The sequence below is a fragment of the Numida meleagris genome, chromosome 4 (assembly GCF_002078875.1).
Source record: "Numida meleagris isolate 19003 breed g44 Domestic line chromosome 4, NumMel1.0, whole genome shotgun sequence".
Taxonomy (NCBI): Eukaryota; Metazoa; Chordata; class Aves; order Galliformes; family Numididae; genus Numida; species Numida meleagris.
The window spans coordinates 89,035,625-89,054,335 of NC_034412.1; the positions used below are offsets into that span (position 1 = coordinate 89,035,625).

Sequence of the window (18,711 nt, forward strand, 5' to 3'; positions counted from 1 at the left end):
AGAATCTAACTTCCATACCTACCAACAGTGCCACAGCACTGATTAAATGTGCACAGAATTTGACATGACATATACTCAGACTTTTTTTTTTTTTTTTAAGAGCTTATCCTTCAATATGCAATTTATATCTGAATTAGAGGTGCACTAATTCTTTGGTCTTTGTTTTGCAATATCCCATTTTTGTTGATGGATTTGCTGAACAAGGACATAGATCTGAAACAGGTTCTGGCAACATTCATTGGTACTTCCAACTATGTAATGAACACTAGCAAAAAAAAAAAAGTAACATTGAGAAAGTTACAGACAATTAGTGTAGCTGCACAGGCAGTTTATGAAATCACAAAGAGAAGGACAAAGAGGCTAAATAACAGCGTGCCATCACCTGGCAACAGCTGTGAGCCAGAAAGAAGCAGCAAGACCAAGCTCATGCTTAATGTACCTTTGGAGATCCTGAGATCCTGCAACAAATGCCCCCCCCCCAAAAAAAAGAAATCCTACTGCATGACACTGGCAGGTTGAGATCTTTGAGAAGGAACTACCTGAATATGCATGGCGACTAGATGCATGAAACTCAGCCATTATTTTCTGGCAGAGAATGCAAGTGACTCAGGAATTGCTGCAGTGATTAGAGAGTGTGCTGGCATGACACTGGAACCAGCAGGCTTGGTACAGAAGCAGCACAAGCATTGCTGATGGGTGTGCTACCAGCCAGAGCTAGAAGAGAGGGAATTAGGGTACGTAAATGAGGCTGATGCTAATACAGAGACTGGAGATGTCAGGTAGGCTTAGATCAGGCAGGTGAAGATGGTGGAGACACTGAATTTTTCATGAGTGTCTCCTTTGTGTTTACCTGAGGCTTTTGTAGCTGGCACTCCCCAGCTGTTATACACTGTTTCCTAATTTTGATGGGAGATGGAGGGAAGGTCAGAAATCCCAATAAAATCCGATAGCAATTTAGTTTTTTGATGCAGTAGAATTGGACCGAATGTTAAAATTCTACATGCAGGAGGAAACAAGTATCTTTGTTACAGTTACTATAAAGTACACATCCGTGTTATACAATCTGACATACTTGAAAATTTATCCTCAAGAAACTAAGTATATTGCTGTAGTAAACTTTCTTACCCACGTTGAAAAGCTGGAGAATGCAAATCTAAGATGAATTTTGAAGTAAATCTTCCCTGTGAGACTTTTACAGCACTTTCAAATGAAAAGTGATCCAAATGCAAACCTTTAGTATGTATCATCATCCCATTTCCAAGTCAGCTAACAGCCCAGCTTATTTAAATTCAGAACACCTCCTTTACAAGGTGGTGAATCAGGCATTTCCAAGTCCTCCATGTAAATGCAAAAGTATAGGAAGATGAAGTGGTTTGCACTGTACTTCTTCAACCCTACACTGAAAATTTCTGAGCACTGTCTGCTACACGTGACCTGTATGAAGGCTATTAGCACCATCTTCAGAGAGGTCCTAGAAGTGACAGCAAGACAAATTTCATCTCATTTCACAGCTCCCAAATCCAAGCGCATGTTGTTTTCTGTCTCTTGGAGCAGCCTTAGCTTTAATCTAAAGATTAAAGATGTGAACTATGCATAAAAATGTGATTGGAACTCATTTTCCTGCCTTAGATTGTCATTTGTTCCATATGAGGAAACAGCGTATCAAGATGCCCCAATGAATTCTATTTTAGGAGCAACTCATTTCTGTTTTTCTTTTACCTAGGGGAGTGTGGACACGCTTCCAACTCCAAAATTATGCAGTCATGTTTCCTACTTCTGGGTAAATCTCAAGGGCCAAGCACACCCACATGGCAAGAGATGAAACACCACGAGGAAACAGCCTTCCTGATGATGCCATCTCCCTTGTCAGGGAACTATTGCACAAGCAAATATGGCTGCACAAAGCAGGACTATGCAAACTCGGGCCTTCTACCTGAGACTGGCACTGTCAAGTAAAAAAATAAATGAGAGAGAGGGTGTTAGCTTTGCACTTTGGGGTTTCAGAATCGTATCGGGGAGAAGTGCAGTAATCCCATTTCTGCAATCACTGCAAATCACACTAACAGGGGCCATGCCCATTTCAGTGAAGTTACCTTCCGAAGCACAGGCATCTGCAGAAGCTCAGACTTCTTAATTTCAGGAAGCCCAACCACTCTCACTTTTACTGGGACTATTTCTTTGTTTCTTAACAAAAACCACTTTAATTTCCAGAGGATTACATTAATCAGCTGAATGAAGGAGAACTGACAACATACGGAAAAACAAGCCACAACAGTAAGATAAGTAAAGGACAAAAGCAAACCTGATGCTTGTTCAGTTACTGCAGTAGAGCCTCTCCCACACAAGCCAAAAAACTGAAAGAATGGCTCACACTCTGCTCTGCTGTATGCAGTGGGTCCATCCATGAAGGCAGCCCTCATCCAAGAGTCTGAGCTGGCTGCACGTACAGTGAGGGCCTGGTTCCAAGCACCCTGAGACCCTATGGGATGGGCAGTCTTGAGAGAACCAGTCCAAAGCACACAAGTACCCTACCAAGGAAAGCCCCAACATCACGGCAAGACAGAGCCGTGTATTTGCCCTGAACAGCCCAAATATCCAAAGCTATTGCACAGATATAAACAATTTTTGAAAATTAAACTACAACCATTATTAAAGTTGAGAGAATAAAACTAAACTGGGCAACTCGGGGAGACTACAAAGAGGTTGCTAGAATGCGCAGGGAGAAAATTAGAAAGGCAAAAGCCCAGCTTCAACTCAACTTAGCCACTGGGGTAAAAGGGAACTAGAAACTCTTCAACAAGAATATGAACAGTAAGAGGAGGACCAAGGAAAAGGCTGAGGGTCTCAATGCCTTCTTTACATCTGTCTTTAAAAGTCAGGTTAGTTATCCTCAGGGTACTCTACTCTCTAACCTGGAAGTCTCGGATAGGGAGTGGAATAAAACTCCCCACGATTCAGAAGGAAGCAGTCAGAGGCATACTATTCCACTTGGACTGTCACAAGTCCATGGGTCCGGATGAGATCCATCCAAGAGTGCTAAGGGAACTGGTGGAGGTGATAGCCAAGCTGCTTTGCATCATCTATCAGCGTTTCTGGTCAGCTGGAGAGGTCCCAGAGGACTGGAGACTTGCCAATGTAATTCCCGTCTACAAGAAGGGTCGTAAGGAGGATCCATGGAACTACAGGCCTGTCAGCCTGACCTCGGTGCCAGGGAAGGTGATGGAGCAGATTGTCTTGACGGAGATCACATGGCATTTGGGGGACAACCGGGGGATCAGGCCTAGTCAGGATGGCTTCGTGATGGGCAGGTCCTGCTTGACCAACCTGATCTCCTTCTGTGATCGAGTGACCCACCTGGTGGATGAGGGAAAGGCTGTTGATGTGGTCTACCTAGACTTCAGCAAAGCCTTTGACACTGTCTCCCACAGTATTCTCCTGGAGAAGCTGGCAGCCTGTGGCTTGGACAGGTACACTCTTTGCTGGGCAAGGAGCTGGCTAGAGGGCCGGGCCCAGAGAGTGGCGGTGAATGGAGGTAAATCCAGCTGGCGACCGGTCACCAGTGGTGTACCCCAGGGGCTGGTGCTGGGGCCTGTCCTCTTCAATATCTTTATTGATGACCTGGATGAGGGCACTGAGTGCATCCTCAGTAAGTTTGCACACGACACCAAGCTGGCAGGAAGCGTCGATCTGCCTGGGGGTAGCAAGGCCCTGCAGAGAGAACTGGACAGGCTGGATCTCTGGGCTGAAGCCAATGGGATGAGGTTCAACAAGACCAAGTGCTGGGTCCTGCACTTTGGCCACAACAACCCCAGGCAACGCTACAGGCTTGGGGCAGAGTGGCTGGAAGACTGTGTAGAAGAAACAGACCTGGGGGTATTGGTTGATGCTCAGCTGAGCATGAGCCAGCAGTCTGCCTAGGTGGCCAAGAAGGCCAATGGCATCCTGGCTTGTATCAGAAATAGTGTTGCCAGTAGGAGTAGGGAAGTCATTGTCCCTCTGTACTCAGCACTGGTGAGGCCCCACCTCAAGTACTGTGTCCAGTTTTGGACTCCTCACTGCAAGAAAGACATTGAGGTCCTGGAGTGTGTCCAGAGAAGGGCAACAAAGCTGGTGAGGGGTGTGGAGCACAGGCCTTATGAGGAGCAGCTGCAAGAGCTGGGATTGTTCAGTCTGGACAAGAGGAGGCTCCGGGGAGACCTGATTGCTCTCTGTAACTACCTGAAGGGAGGTTGTAGTGAGCTGGGGGTCAGCCTCTTCTCTGGTGTAACTAGTGATGGAACAAGAGGGAATGGCCTCAAGTTGTGCCAGGGGAGATTCAGGCTGGACATTAGGAAATACTGCTCTTCCAAAAGAGTGGTCAGGCGCTGGAATGGGCTGTCCAGGGAGGTGGTGAAGACACCGACCCCGGAGGTGATCAAGAAATATTTCGACATTGTGTTGAGAGTTATGTTATATATTATATATAATATATAACAATTATATATTATTTATATAATATAATATATATATTATATATATAATTATATATTATTTATATATATATAATATATATACTCATAATTTTATATAGTTATATATTGGTGGTAGGTGGATGGTTGGACTGGATGATCCTGTAGATCTTTTCCAACTTTGGTGATTTTATGATTGTATGATTCTGCATTTGTTGAATTCAAGTCTCAACCTGTAAGGTTCCTGTTTGACACATAACTGTGCTTCCAGATTAAACTAAATGTTATCCATCCTTAAAGACTAGCATCTTTAGGCCAGGACAGTTGTAGATAACAAGCATTTGAAGATTAAATGTAAAAGAAAAAGTTTCTAATATGTCTTATTTTTGGTTGCCTAAAACCAACTCCACTGACTGATACCGTCTTCACTGCCGATTTTTATTCAGACCCCTATCCAAGGGACTTCTATATATGGTAAAAATGTTCTCTGTCTTTCAACACTACTACTACCACCATTAACACAGGGAAGACTTCTGAAAATGTGGTGAAAACTCCCACCTCACACCTGCTTATGTTTGCCAAGCAGTAATCAGAAATCACGCATAGAACCATAGAATATCCCAAGTTGGAAAGGACTCACAAGGACCAGAGACTCTGGCTCTTGGCTCTACACAGGACCACCCAATATTCAAACCCTACGTTTAAGAGCACCGTCCAAACATTTCTTGAATCTGTTGTGTTCTAAATATCACACTAGCCAGCACTGGGCCTATAACCTTAGAAATAGAAATTTAAGTTAAATTACTGAACATCAAGGATAAACAGTCGTGTCAAACTTGTTGGGAGTCAGATAATGACCCTGAATCATGTGCACTCAAGTTGTCAAATGAACTCTTTCCAGAAGCCCTACTGCTGCTCTATTTTACTGTCTGTAGAGACACACCATAAATTACATTTACTATGCCATTTTTAAAGTTAAAATGTTACCTTCCTATCTGTATCAAGACACCAGTATGTCTATCACATCTCTCCCAGAAACCTCCCCTGCAAGGGATGCACTTAGTACAGGCCATTCAACTTCAGCTACCGTCAGCCCAAGAAGTTAGTTGCTTCAGATTTATTTTGGTTTTGTTAATAAATAAACGCCTGCCAATTCTAGTGCTCAAGTATTAAGTCTATTGCTTCCTTAGCCAGCTGCCCACTACTATTTCCAACTGCACTGACTTCATGAAGAAGAGATGGTTTCTGCAGCTGCCAGAGTAAACACCATTTGGGGTTTTATAGACTACGTTTTGGTGTTTGCCGAAGTGGACAGAAATTGCCAAATAGCCAAAGTAGTGGCTTAACTTTTCAAACACTCTGATAAATACTGCCAGTGCTGCACAGTGTTAAGAACAGCATAACACACACATCTGCAGAGATGTTGTATTCTACTTCAGACCATGAAAAAAATTACACACATTATAACACTCCCCATATAACTGATATAAAATCTGTAATCTTACTTCACACTGTGTTATACTCTCAAACGTATCATCACAATGCCGTAAGTCCCATGGGCCAATACAGCACATGACTTAACAAAAACAGTGTGTTCGAAATACATTCTGTGTAAAAATCCAAGTGAAAATCCTCCATGTAATGTAATCCAGACTTCTAAGGCTGTTCCTGCCTTTATGGTATCAATTTATTTTTTTCTTCTATTTCAATTTCTTTTTCTCATCTCTCTTCCCTGAACTAAACCAACCTTTCCTGACTTGTATTTGCCCACTACAGAAGACTTCAGTCTTCTTAGTGCTCATACATCACTCTATTCTTTCAAAACAGGAATATATGCTCCTTTTGAAAGAGCTGCGGTGTATCTGCTGAGTCATCTCCTTGCTGGATACAACTGCCAAACAGTTGTCGCCTTACATTGGACTTTTTTCTTTTTATTATCTGATCCTGTCTCTAGTTCACGTACATTTAAGAGTAAACGACAAGGATGAATGTCTAAATAATAAAGGAGATTAAATATAATTTTAACAATGTTCATGTAATAGTAAACAATTTCACACACACGGTAACCTTTAAAATAGTATTTACCTACTTTTGAAAGGTAGACTGTCAAGCACTTTTCCCATCAAGTTCCATTTCTGGAATGTAACTTGACTAACATTAACATTTAAGCGTACGCAAAGTGCCATTTAAGTCCTTGACGTTATGGCTAAGAAATTATTTGAAGCAACTGGAAGGACTAAGATCTAGTACTCAGTTTCATACGTTTGTTCTGAAAACAGGAAAATACATTGAGCTTATGAATAATGAAAACATCCCACCTAGAGCACGCAGACAGGTCACTTGCTAGAACTGCTCTGGAAATTACTTCTACCTAAAATTAACAGGAAATTCAACTAACAGCTGAAGGGAAGTCAATAACACACATTAAGCAGAGTCAGGAAGGAACCTCTCAAACCCCATCGCATTTCTATCCTGTCCTAACCAAACTACTTTCCATGCTTGAACTTCCTTCCAAAAATGAAGCTTTCTACAAGAACATTTACAGAAAATATTTAGAATAGAAGAATATAAAGCAGATGCTACATTTCTACCTCTGTTTCTGTTCATATCCAATAACATACACTACCGATACAGGCAAAACAATGGTGCGTACGAGCATTTGCAAGCTCTCCCATGGGTCTGAAATACCTCAGCAGGAATTAAAGCATGATTCAGTGTGTCATAATAACTGTACAACTTATAAAGATATTGTGACCTCGGGCACCATTAATTCCCCAGTCTGCAGATTATCATCTTTCTGTTAAGCAGGGTGGAGGTAGCACAACCCTCTTCTTTGCAGGTCTTCTGCAAAACCACTGATCTTATGTTGTGCAGAGATACAGGAGTGTCTCTTGTTAGCTTATGACGTGGTCAGTCTCAGTTCACACACTGGCAATTCACAGGAACAGCAGCACAGTATCTGGCAATATGGCATACAAGGTTCCACTACCTTAGGGCTCTTCATGAAGTCTGTACATTCTGTGTTGATTTGGGGTCTTACAGTGAAACTATGAATATCATAACATATATCCACTGCATTACATACAACGTAGTGCATTACATAAAACAGTCCTTAAAGCCTCCTACTTGCCTACGCATTTTTTTTTATCCCTTGATACAAGCATTTACATACATCAGAATGCAACTGTTTACGTGTCCAAGAAACAGCTCTCCGATGTACCTACAGTCTCTGGTCAAGGAACTGCGTTGCAATGACTGACAGGACAGGAACCACGGAACCAGAGGAATATTCAGACCCCCAGGCACCATGGAAAATTACATGTTACACCCCCTCCTCCCCTTACATAAGCTAACTAGCTCCATCTTTAAGACAGTTGCATGCCACTACTCCTAAGGGAAGGATGCTGCAGGCTCTTCTGCCTCTGTTGCTTAGGAACCATCTTTTCTAATTTCCAGACTTGGCTTATTCTTGGACAGTTTGTACCCATTTGTTCTCATACCTTGAGCTTAAGAAGCTCGTTTTACCCACCCGTGTTATTTCACTCATTTTTATGGGGAACAACCTCTTCATGCTTTGTTTTACAAGACCAAAAAACATGCTCTTTTAGGCACCCTTAAGAAGATAATTCTCCATTCCCTTTGTCACTCTAGGAATCAGACCCCCTTCTTCCCGTCTAAATTCTCTTTTTTCTCCCCTTGATGATGGGTGAGAAGAATTTAGGTAATACTCGCTATTAATCACATCCCATGGTCTTAACTCCATCTGTGCAAAACCTTCTGTATTGATGGCATCTGATGGCAAAGCACGACACTGGCACTGGTAGGAATATATCAACAATTAATGAAAAAACCAGGTCTTGGAACTGATCCCTGACTAACTCCACTACCAACATACTTTCAATACGTTATCTTTTGGTCATCCAGTTCAATCTGTACTCAGCAAATCCTGACACCACTGTAATTGATTTTTCACGTAAACACCACTCTAGTTTTCCAATGGAATTACATTACGCTCTGGGGAGACATGAGAGGCCTTTCATTATGTAAAGGGGACCCGTAAGAAAGAAAGGGACAGACTCCTTAGTGGGGTCTGTTGTGATAGGACAAAAGGAAATGGCTTCAAACTAAAAGAAAGAGGGGGAGATTTAGGCGGGACACAAGGAACCAGACTTTTTTTTATTTTTATGATAAGGGTAGAGAGGTACTGGAACAGGTTGCCCAGAGAGGTGGTGGATGCCCCGTCTCTAGAGGCAGGGAAATCTTCCATGTAGTTTTCCACCCTTATCTAAATCATTTTTAATCTCATTTCATTGTCTCCATGCTTCCTGATGAGACAGATCAGTCTTTTTCAGTTTTCTGCTTATTCCTGATGCTTTTATTTAATTTGCTATTAACCTCATTAGCTCTTGCATTTCCACTAGGAAAAGAAGTCATACTTCTGTATAATATAAAGCAAGGTTTACAAAAAGAACAACTTTTTTATCCACTTGCCAGAATTACCTGCATGTATTGCTGCATCATAAGTCCAGCGATGCCAAAAGTGGCTGCAAGCACCTCATCTGTTAAACCCTGAGCATTGCTGCAGAACTGGAACTGCAAGAACATTTGGATGCTAAACCAAGTTGTGGCCTTTGCACTATGAATGTTCACTCCAGTAACTGCAATTATTAACAGCTGTCCGGGACACTCACAGGCAGGTTTGAGTTTTGGGGCTTTTTTTGTTGCGGTTGCTTGTTTGTTGCTTTACTTGGGTCTTTGTTCATCCACCCCCAGAAGATGCCTGCTTGTAACATGAAGGACATTAATGCCACCAGGTCTCCCCAGAGCCAGAACAAAAGAAAACAAGTTAAGGATACTTATTTTCTCTTTTACCTCTGATACTAAATCCAAATTTCAAAAAAAAAAAAACCACCCTTTTCACCATTAAAAATTTCACCAAAAACACCATTATCAATATTTGGTTTGAGAACACATTGCACTGCAGCTATCACTAAAGTTAGTTTAAACAAAAAGTGCAGAAATAAGGTTCAATTTTAGGATTACTATAGCAACAGGGGAGGGTGAAGGGAAGGGAATACCAGATTACACACTCAGTTTATCAAGTCTTTGCTAGAATAGATTCAGTGTCAGTCAAATGAAATAAATCTAAATTTATCCCATTCATTAATGTTTAACATATCAGATTAAGGACTAAGTTAAACAACTAGAAACTGTATAATAAGAAGCCACAAATAAAAAAATTCAGATTGAACGACCTTGCTAATTCCTTCTACCGTTAATATCTGATTATTAGGACACATCTTCAAACCAGTAACTGATAAATCAGAAGTCACAATATCCTGAATGATACTCTGTTCAACAAAAAGGGCTTCTAGCACTAATTAAAGGTCTGTGAGGGACACGGTGCATTACAAATCTGCCTCATTCTTAATTAAGTGCCTCCAGTAACTACACTACTGAAAGCGAGCAATAACGTGTCTCTCTAAGACACGGTGGTGTCATGAATTTCCAAATGTTAGTTCTACCTATATATTTCAACAATGTATGTGAACACAGTAATGACTTAATGCCCTGTAAACCTGGGAATGCAGAAATAAGCTCTTTAAAAAGGTGACATTAGGATATCCTGGATTTGTGCTTAAAAGTAACTAATTACTCTCATCTCTCTTCTTTATGCAATCTTTAGCGTTCTTTGTAATTTGGGGTGACCAACCAAAGCCTATACAAATAATTAGTGATGGACACTATTCCAACATCAATAAATAAGTACATTAATGATTAAAAAAAAAGACGAGAAGGACACTAGGCTCAGTCTTTTTGGGAGACCGCTATTTCTGTTCACTAGCCCACTCACATTAGAAAGGATCCCAAACCACGTAAGAATGCAGCTACAAAGGTTTCTTTTTGACACTGGGAGCTGTGCTTGTGGCCTGGAGGGCTGTCTCCCCACTTCAGCGGCAAGTATTGACCCATAAAGACTCTGCCCCAGGCAACTTTTTCGCCAGCCAGAATGTTACATTAATAAGGCTGCCCTCATGATTTGCAAGACTGCCTGAAGTCCAGCTTTTCTGGCTGACATTCAGATTTTAACCACGCTTCCCAACCTTCTGTTCACCACTTCTGGCTTTCATTGAGCAGCTGCCAAAATACCCTTTATTTTCCAGTTGCCAGGCAGGCCAGAGGACAATTTGAGAGACTATCTTCCTCTAATTTGTGCTGCTAACAGTTCTCTGCTCCTGGCTCCTCTCCAGGTTGCTGCAGCAAGGGGAAACTGGAAGCTACTGGAAGGAGTACTGTCCCACAGTGAGTAAGTAGAGGTACACGCACCTTAACTGGGGTAGCATCGTCCATCTCCGTTAGAGATGGAGCAGCATCAGAGTGTCCTAGATCAACAGGAAAGCCTATGGCAGATGCAGAAGTGGAAGTCTCGGTGGCCAAAGTGGTTACTCAGTGCTATAATCACAAATCCTTTCCTCCCAGGAGAGAGGGAAGAAGCTCAGTGTAAGATGACCCACATAACTCAGCAGCGTCAGGATTAGCACAGGTTCTCAAGGAGATGGAAAGCAGCGTGGGAAAAGCACAGCAGCAGCCATCCGGATACAGGCAGCAGCAGCAAAGAGGCTGGGAGGGTCCTCTGCCACCATGGCATGCAAGTCCACCACCTCTACTTGATGTATAAAAGATATAACAACTTACTCCTAGATTAAATATATGTGTACATTAATCTGCCTCTCCATTCACACCATGTATGCTACCAGATCTACAGAATGGCAAAACACAGAATAATAGAAGCTTTAAGGTTGGAAAAGACCTCTAAGGTCATCAAGTCCAACATCAAAAGAGCAGCAGAACACTTTGCACTTGATCTCCCAAAGGACATTCACATCCTTTGGGAAAGCTCTACAGAATTTACTACTGCCAAAATAAACCAACCTTTCACCTATACCCACACACAAGCAAACAGGAAAAAAAAAGAATTTATTTCACAGGTACAGCTGAGATCTAAAAAAACATCTAAGATCATTATTTTTCACAAAACTGAATGCTTTGGTTATAACCAGAAGTATCACAAATTACCTTTGAAAACTCACCATCTCGTAAGTTCTACTTTAAGCTCAAGAAGGGATGGAAAAACAACCACCGTGCTATACACAGTTGTCCCTCAAATGCCTGTATACAATGCAGGCAGCGTGGACAATAAACAGGAAGAACTAGAGATCTGTGTGCAGTCACAGAGCCACAATGTCACTGTGATCAGAGACATGGTGGGACGGCTCACGTGACTGGAATGCTGTCATGGATGGCTATGTCCTCTTTAGGAAAGACAGGCTGGTGAGGCGAGGTGGTGGAGTTGTTCTTTACGTGAGAGAGCAACTAGAATGTACTGAGCTCCACCTGGGGGGGGGGAATGATGAACAAGTGAAGAGCTTGTAGGCAAGAATCAAGGGGCAGGCTAACGTAGGTGACACTATTGTGAGCATGTACTACAGGCCACCTGATCAGGAAGAGGACGTGGATGAGGCCATTCTCAAAGAGCTGGAAGGAGCCTCGTGATCCCCAGCACTGGTTCTCAAGGGGGACTTCAACTGTCTTTATATTTGTTGGCTAAGCAACACAGCCAGGCACACAAGGTCCAGGCGGTTCCTGCAATGTCTTGATGATAACTTTCTGATGCAGGTGGTGGAGGAGCCAAGTGCTACCTGACCTTGTTTTTATTAAGAAGGAAAGGCTGGTCAGGGATATGATGGTTGGGGGAAGCTTGGGATGCAGCAATCATGAGATGGTGGAGTTCAAGATCTTGTGTGGAAGAAGCAATGCAATAGGTAGAATTGCTACCCTGGACTTCACGTGAGCCAACTCTGACTTCTTCAAAGACCTACTTGGAGGTATCCCGTGGGTGAGAGCATTAGAAGGTAAAGGGGCCCAGGAGAGCTGGTTGGTGCTTAGACACTTCTTCCAAGCTCAAGATTGGTGCATCCCAAGAGTAAGAAATCAGGAAAGGTGGCAAGAGGCCTGCGTGGATGAGCAAGAAACTCATGGATAAACTGAAGGGAAAGAAGATAGTCCATTAAATGTGGAAAATGGGCCTGTCCACCTGGGAATAATATAGGAATGTTGTCAGGGCCTGAAGGTATGCAACAAGGAAGGCTAAGGCCCTCTTGGAATTCAACCTCGCAAAAGACATAAAAGATTAAAAAAACCCTCTCTTGTTAAGCATGTCAACAGTGAAAGGAAGACTAGGGAAAACGTGGGTCCCCTACTAAATGTGGTAAGAGCTTTGGTAACAGGGGATGCTGAGAAGGCAGAGATTCTGAATGCCTTCTTTGCTTCAGTCTTTAATGCTAAGACTAGCCCTCAAGAATCCCAGACTCTGGAGGCAAAAGAGAGAGTCCAGGTAAATGAAGACTTTCCCTTGGTTGAGGTGGATCTGGTCAGAGAGCATGTAACCAAAATTAAGGTACACAAATCCACGGGCCCCAATAGGGTGCACCCATGTGTGCTGAGAAGACAGGCAAGGTGACTGCTGAACCACTCCCTGTCATCTTTGAAAGGTCCTGGCAAATGGGAGAGGTGCCTGAGGACTGGAGGATAGCCAGCCAATGTCACTCCAGTCTTCAAAAAGGGCAAGGAGGATCCAGAAAAACTCATATGGACCCTCACCTCTGTCCCTGGAAAGGTGATGGAACAACTTGTTTTGGAAGCTATCTCCAAGCAATTGGAAGAGAAAAAGGTTACCAGGAGTAGTCCGCATGGATTCACCAAGGGGAAAGCATGCTTGACCAACCTGATAGCCTTCTATGATGTCATCACTGGCTGGGTAGATGGGGGGAGTACAGTGGATGTTGTGTACCTTAACTTCAGCAAGGCGTTTGACACTGCCTCCCACAACATTCTTGTTATGAAACTTAGAAAACGTGGGACAGATGGACAGTGAGGTGGATTGAGAACAGGCTGACTGGCAGAGCTCAGAGGGTGGTCATCAGCAGTGCAGAGACTGCTTGGAGGCCTGTAACTAGTGGTGTTTGCCAGGTGTTGGTGCTGGGTCCGGTCTTGTTCAACATCTTCATCAGTGACTCGGGTGAAGGGATAAAGTCCACCCTCACCACGTTTGCTAACGATACAAAGCTAAGAGGAGTGGCTGATACACCAGAATGCTGTGCTGCCATTCAGTGAGACCTGGACAGGCCGGAGAGTTGGGCAGGGAGGAATCTGATGAGGTTTAACTAGAACAAGTGTGAAGTCTTGCACCTGGGGAGGAATAACTGCATGCATCAGTACAGGGGATGACCTGCTGGAAAGGAGCTCTGCAGAGAAGGACTTGTGTGCCCTGGTGGACAACAGGTTGGCCATGAACCACCAGTGTGCCTTTGTGACTAAGAAGGCCAACGGGATCCCAGGGTGCATTAAAAACAGCATGGCCAGCAGATCAAGGGAGGTGATCCACCCCCGCTACTCTGCCCTGGTGAGGCCACATCTGGAGTGCTGTGTCCAGTTCCGGGCTCCCCAGTACAAAAAAGACAGGGATCTCCTAGGAGGAGTCCAGCTGAGGGCCACAAAGATGGTAAAGGGCCTGGAGCATCTTCCAAATGAGTAACTGAGTAACCTGGGTCCGTTCAGCCGGGGGAACAGATGAGTGAGGGGGAATCTGATAAATGTTTATAAATACCTAAAGGGAGGTGGGAGCCAAATGGATGAGGCCAGGCTCTTCTTGGCGGTGCATAGCAATAGGGCAAGGAGTAATGGTCTAAGATTTGAACATAGGAAGTTCTGTACTAACATGCAGAAGAACTTCTTTACGCTAAGGTTGACAGAGCACTGGAACAGGTTGCCCAGAGAGGTTGTGGAGCCTCCTTCTATGGAGACACTCAAGACCCAGCTGCACGCCTACCTGTGTGACCCATTGCTTTAGCAGGGGAGTTGGACTCGATCCCTTGAGGTCCCTCCCAGTCCCTGCGATTCTGTGATCTGTGGGGCACAAGTGTGGGACTCAGGACATCACATTAGTGGTAGAAACCCAGTATGCCTGAAGTAACCACTTCACTACTTCAAGCTAGCTGAATGCAGCCATGCATTCAGAAGCTGAAGAGAAGTGACAATGCGAGGAACTAAGTCCCAGTGCTTTAGGAATACTTTAAGCTGTGCTCATTCAAGATTAATAAGCAAAGCTATGCTAGAAAAGATCTTCCGAAAGAAAAAAAACACAGCTAAGTATGCTGCATCTCTTGGTTAATGCACGATGTCAGTGATGCCTTATTTCACTTAAATTTTCATGGAATGGATGTTTTGCATGCAAACATACTCCGCAAACTTTCAGCAGTACTTCACAGTGACAACTAAAGTATCACCCACTAGCAGAGAATTAAAGTCACCAAGTACTCTGTACCTTTCACCTTCACAGGGAGAATGCAGGGACATTAATTTCATGCATAGTAACCTTAAAGATACACAAACCAAAAAACCCAAAGCAACCAACCAGAAAAGAACAGAAAAGCAGACAACCTTCATGTGCCCAGGGTTGCCTGAACCCTTTCTTGTTCCATCTGGCAAAACTTCATTAACTAGAACAAAGCTGAAATTGTGTACCAGACCTTGTAAGATATGAACCACAACCAAGATAAAAGCACAGATAACACTGCAGAAATGTGACATATAGATAAAGAATACAAATCTAAAATAAACTCAGTTTCCACAACTATAAGTCAAATTACACTTTCTCACCCCAATTTTTACCCAAGTTTTAAAATGCTTACTGACTCCAATCAAAAAGATCTTAGTTAATTCAATTTTTCCCCTTATCTTTGGTGGGTGAATTGATAAGAACCATGATTCAACATTTATCTACTCCTCTGATGAGAAAGTATCAAAGATGCCATAAAATGCTACTGATTAACTACTCATTTACTACTCGTGTTTTCCATGGCCTCTTCTCTGTGATTCAATTAGGTATATGGAAGAAAATCTCATAACTCAAAAATATTTTATTCCCTCTTTTTTTAGATTTCATGAGTCAAGAAAACCATGCAGAACATATGGTGTAAAAAAGATAGCGATTAAAAAAAAGAAAACACAATGCATTTGTCAATTACAAATTGAAAGCAATATTTAACCCACCTGAAGAGCATGGAAACGCCAAATCTCACTTTTGAGGAGCTGTTCCTGATATCCCAGTTTTAAAAGTGACCTGAAATGTGCTCTCCTTCATGTATTTTGATTTTTAACTAATCTGCAAGGAAACTACTCAACCAACAGTGAAAGGCTCTTTGAAGTCTCGCTTGCTAATGCAACTGGTTGGAGGTTGAAAGGCGGATCCGCCACTGAATAGTAACTGCACCCAACAAAGCAGGAAGAGATCATTTCTCAAAATGCAACCTAGGAAGCAAGGCTGCAAGGAGGAAGTTGGGCAGGTGTTCAACACCGCGCCTTCAAGGACAACATCTTCGGTTTCTTAAGGGTCAAAGAGCCAACCCACCAAAGCCTGCAAGCATACAGACGGGTCAGCCACCCAACTGGCAGCAGTTGCTCAAATCCAGCGCAGCAGCAAAATTCAGTCTGCCCTGAAGCGATGAGCAGATAAATTTTAAAATTCCTCAAGTCACAGTAATACTTGAACTGTATTCAGGACCTGGGTGGTTGGTCAGAACGCTAATCCAGAGCCCTCGTGACACATGACATTACCTCAGCTCATACCTGATTTGAGAAAACAGTAATTCCAGAAATGGTGTTTCCCACAGTCTTCGCTCTTACTTCAGCCCCTACAACTTTTGCAACTACTGACCACACTAAGATTTCTGAGCTGACAAGACCACAGTAAACACCATCCTCTGGCTGATGCAAACAATTGCCTTCTTTCCTCAATCTGACCAAAGATTATCAAGATGAATTTCAATAAACAGCAGAAATTTACTGAGATGATAATGGATGTCATCAAAGTCACACAGTATTTCACATAATGTTGGTAAAGGAGATTTGCTAAAAGCACTCCATGCTGGGAAGCCACCCTCCAAAACCAGACTCAAATGGGGCAGAAGCATCTTCATCCCATATGTGTCTCTCAGCACTCAAATGGGTTTGGCCACATATTCTCACCAAGTGAGATTCCGATTCCGAACCTACAAAATATCCAACACCACTGGTGAATCTCAAAGAATGAGAAGAGAGATGAGTCATTTTCTGCTGGAGACAATGAAAAAACTGTCACAGAAAAATACTGATGCAGTAAATGACCTTCTTCACTACTGCACTAGCGAGCCATACTCTAATGAACTCACTGGCACAACATGCTGGGAAAAGTGCTTGTTTCAGATGAAGCGTGAATATTCAGGTTTCCCATCCCATTTTTTATTCACCAACATTAAGAAGCAAACATTCAGGCGGCACAACCGCTTTCAGCTAAAGAAGTATATCCCACATGGAGCCTCATGTAGAAGACAGATGCCAGTAAAACTCCAAAATACCTAAACACGCAAGCATTCTGATACACAGATGTAAAAACTTCCAGTTCCTGCAAACTCTGAGAAAACAGCCAAATTTAAATTCTGAAGCAAACTCTAAAAGACAGTGTGTTCACTTAAGCCTATTTTTATATGATCACATCAAATCTGCTTGCTGAATGTAAAGCCACCTGCTGCAGAATTGAGGAACCAGTCCGTCGTTGTATAATAACAAACAGGGACAGAATACAATCCTAAAACTGAGATGCACTGTTCTTACATCAATTGATTTGACAAAGCAAATAGAAGCCTCAGTTTATATTTCTTTATTTTAAAAATGAAATCTTCATTCTACCAGTAAGAATAATACCTGTGACAGCTAAGAACTGTCGAGCTCCATCAGCACGCTTGGTCACGTTACAAAGCCCAGAGATGCAAACAGTCTCCAAGCTCAAAGAGGGTAGACCTCGGTTAGATATAAGGAAAAAATCTTTCACAGTGAGGGTGGTGATGCACTGGCTCAGGCTGCGCAGAGATGCGGTGGATGCCCCATCCCTGGAGACTTTCAAGGCGAGGTGGATCAGGCTCTGGGCAACCTGATCTAGCTGTCGCATCCCTGCTCACTGCAAAGGAGTAGGACTAGACGGCCCCCAGAGGTCCCTTCCAACTCCAAGGATTCTATGATTCATGAGATACCTGTAGCTTTCTGCAAAGCGTACAGAAATATCTGGCAGCCGTTGCAGTGTGAGGATTCGAGAACCCACCAGCAGAAGGTAGGAGTGTTCAGCGAAGCTGCATGTAGAGACACATGTCGCCATACAAGAAAATGTTCCCCTCAAACACTTTTAATACGTAACACTAATAACTATCAACAGCAACTTTCCAAAAAGCAGAGAGGAAAACAACATCAGCAGCCAGCTGACAGCACGCTACAGCAGCATCTAGTCAAGATTTAACCCAGTGCTCTTCGCAGCCCCCGTCTCAACACAACCGCGGGTATTTTTCCAGCCGGACCGGATCTCACCCCCTCCCTAACGGCTGGTTTCACCTAGAGCCAACGCAGATTAAGAACCAACCTTCAGAACGCCCCAAAGACTGCAGAGTGTTTACGTGCAAAAAGACGTGCGACATCAGAAAGCCGACGCACGGACAGGCACCCTTTCCAGCACAGGAAACAAAACAAGCGCCCGCCGCAGAAGGGGCAGGTGAGGCAGAAGGACGGCGGGGGCGGCGCTGAGGGTACTGGTGCTGGAAGCGCGGCTCCCCGCAGCAGCACGGCGCTCGGCGGACAGGGACCTGCCCGCAGCCGCCGCATCCCGCCCGGGCGACCGGAACGCACTCTCGCCGCCGCCCCGCAGCGGGCTGCAGCAGGCAGGTTCCCCCCCGCACCGCTCCCGCTGTCTGTTTTCGAGGCAGCGCCACAACCCACCCCCCTCCTCCCGGGGCCACACGAGCCGCTACCAACGCCGCCCGCTTTTCCTTCTCCTCCCCCTCGCAGCCCCGCGGCGCCCGCGCGTCTCCCCCGCCGCTGCCAACGGCCGCGCCCCCGCCCGCCGCGGACCGTTAACGGCTGCGCCCCTCCGCAGCGCGCGCCCCTCACGTTCCTCCTCCTCCTCCTCCTCCCCCCGCCCCCACGGCGCCGCCGCCTCGCTCCCTCCCGCCCGCCTCGCCAGCGCTCACCCGAGGGCAGATGAGAATAAAACAACGGTCACCGGCGCGAGGGAAGGAGAAAGAGGGGGCCGCTACGGGCAGCCGCTCTGCCGAGCCCGTCGCCTCCGCCGCTGGCCCCAGCGCCGAGCTCCGCCCACCCCCCTCAGCCCCCGCCTGGCAGG

The 18,711-nt window shown here is 44.3% G+C and overlaps 1 protein-coding gene across 9 annotated transcripts in view; it reads right to left on the minus strand.

Moving 5' to 3' along the window:
- ADD1 (adducin 1) overlaps positions 1 to 18,711 on the minus strand; it is a 59,048-nt gene extending 40,337 nt beyond the window's left edge. For 8 of the 9 annotated variants that reach the window (XM_021395354.1, XM_021395351.1, XM_021395353.1 and 5 more), the window contains exon 1: positions 18,560 to 18,711. The gene's annotated coding sequence lies outside the window, so the exon portion shown is untranslated. The remainder of the gene's footprint in view (positions 1 to 18,559) is intronic. The other variant, XM_021395350.1, reaches the window with a different exon arrangement.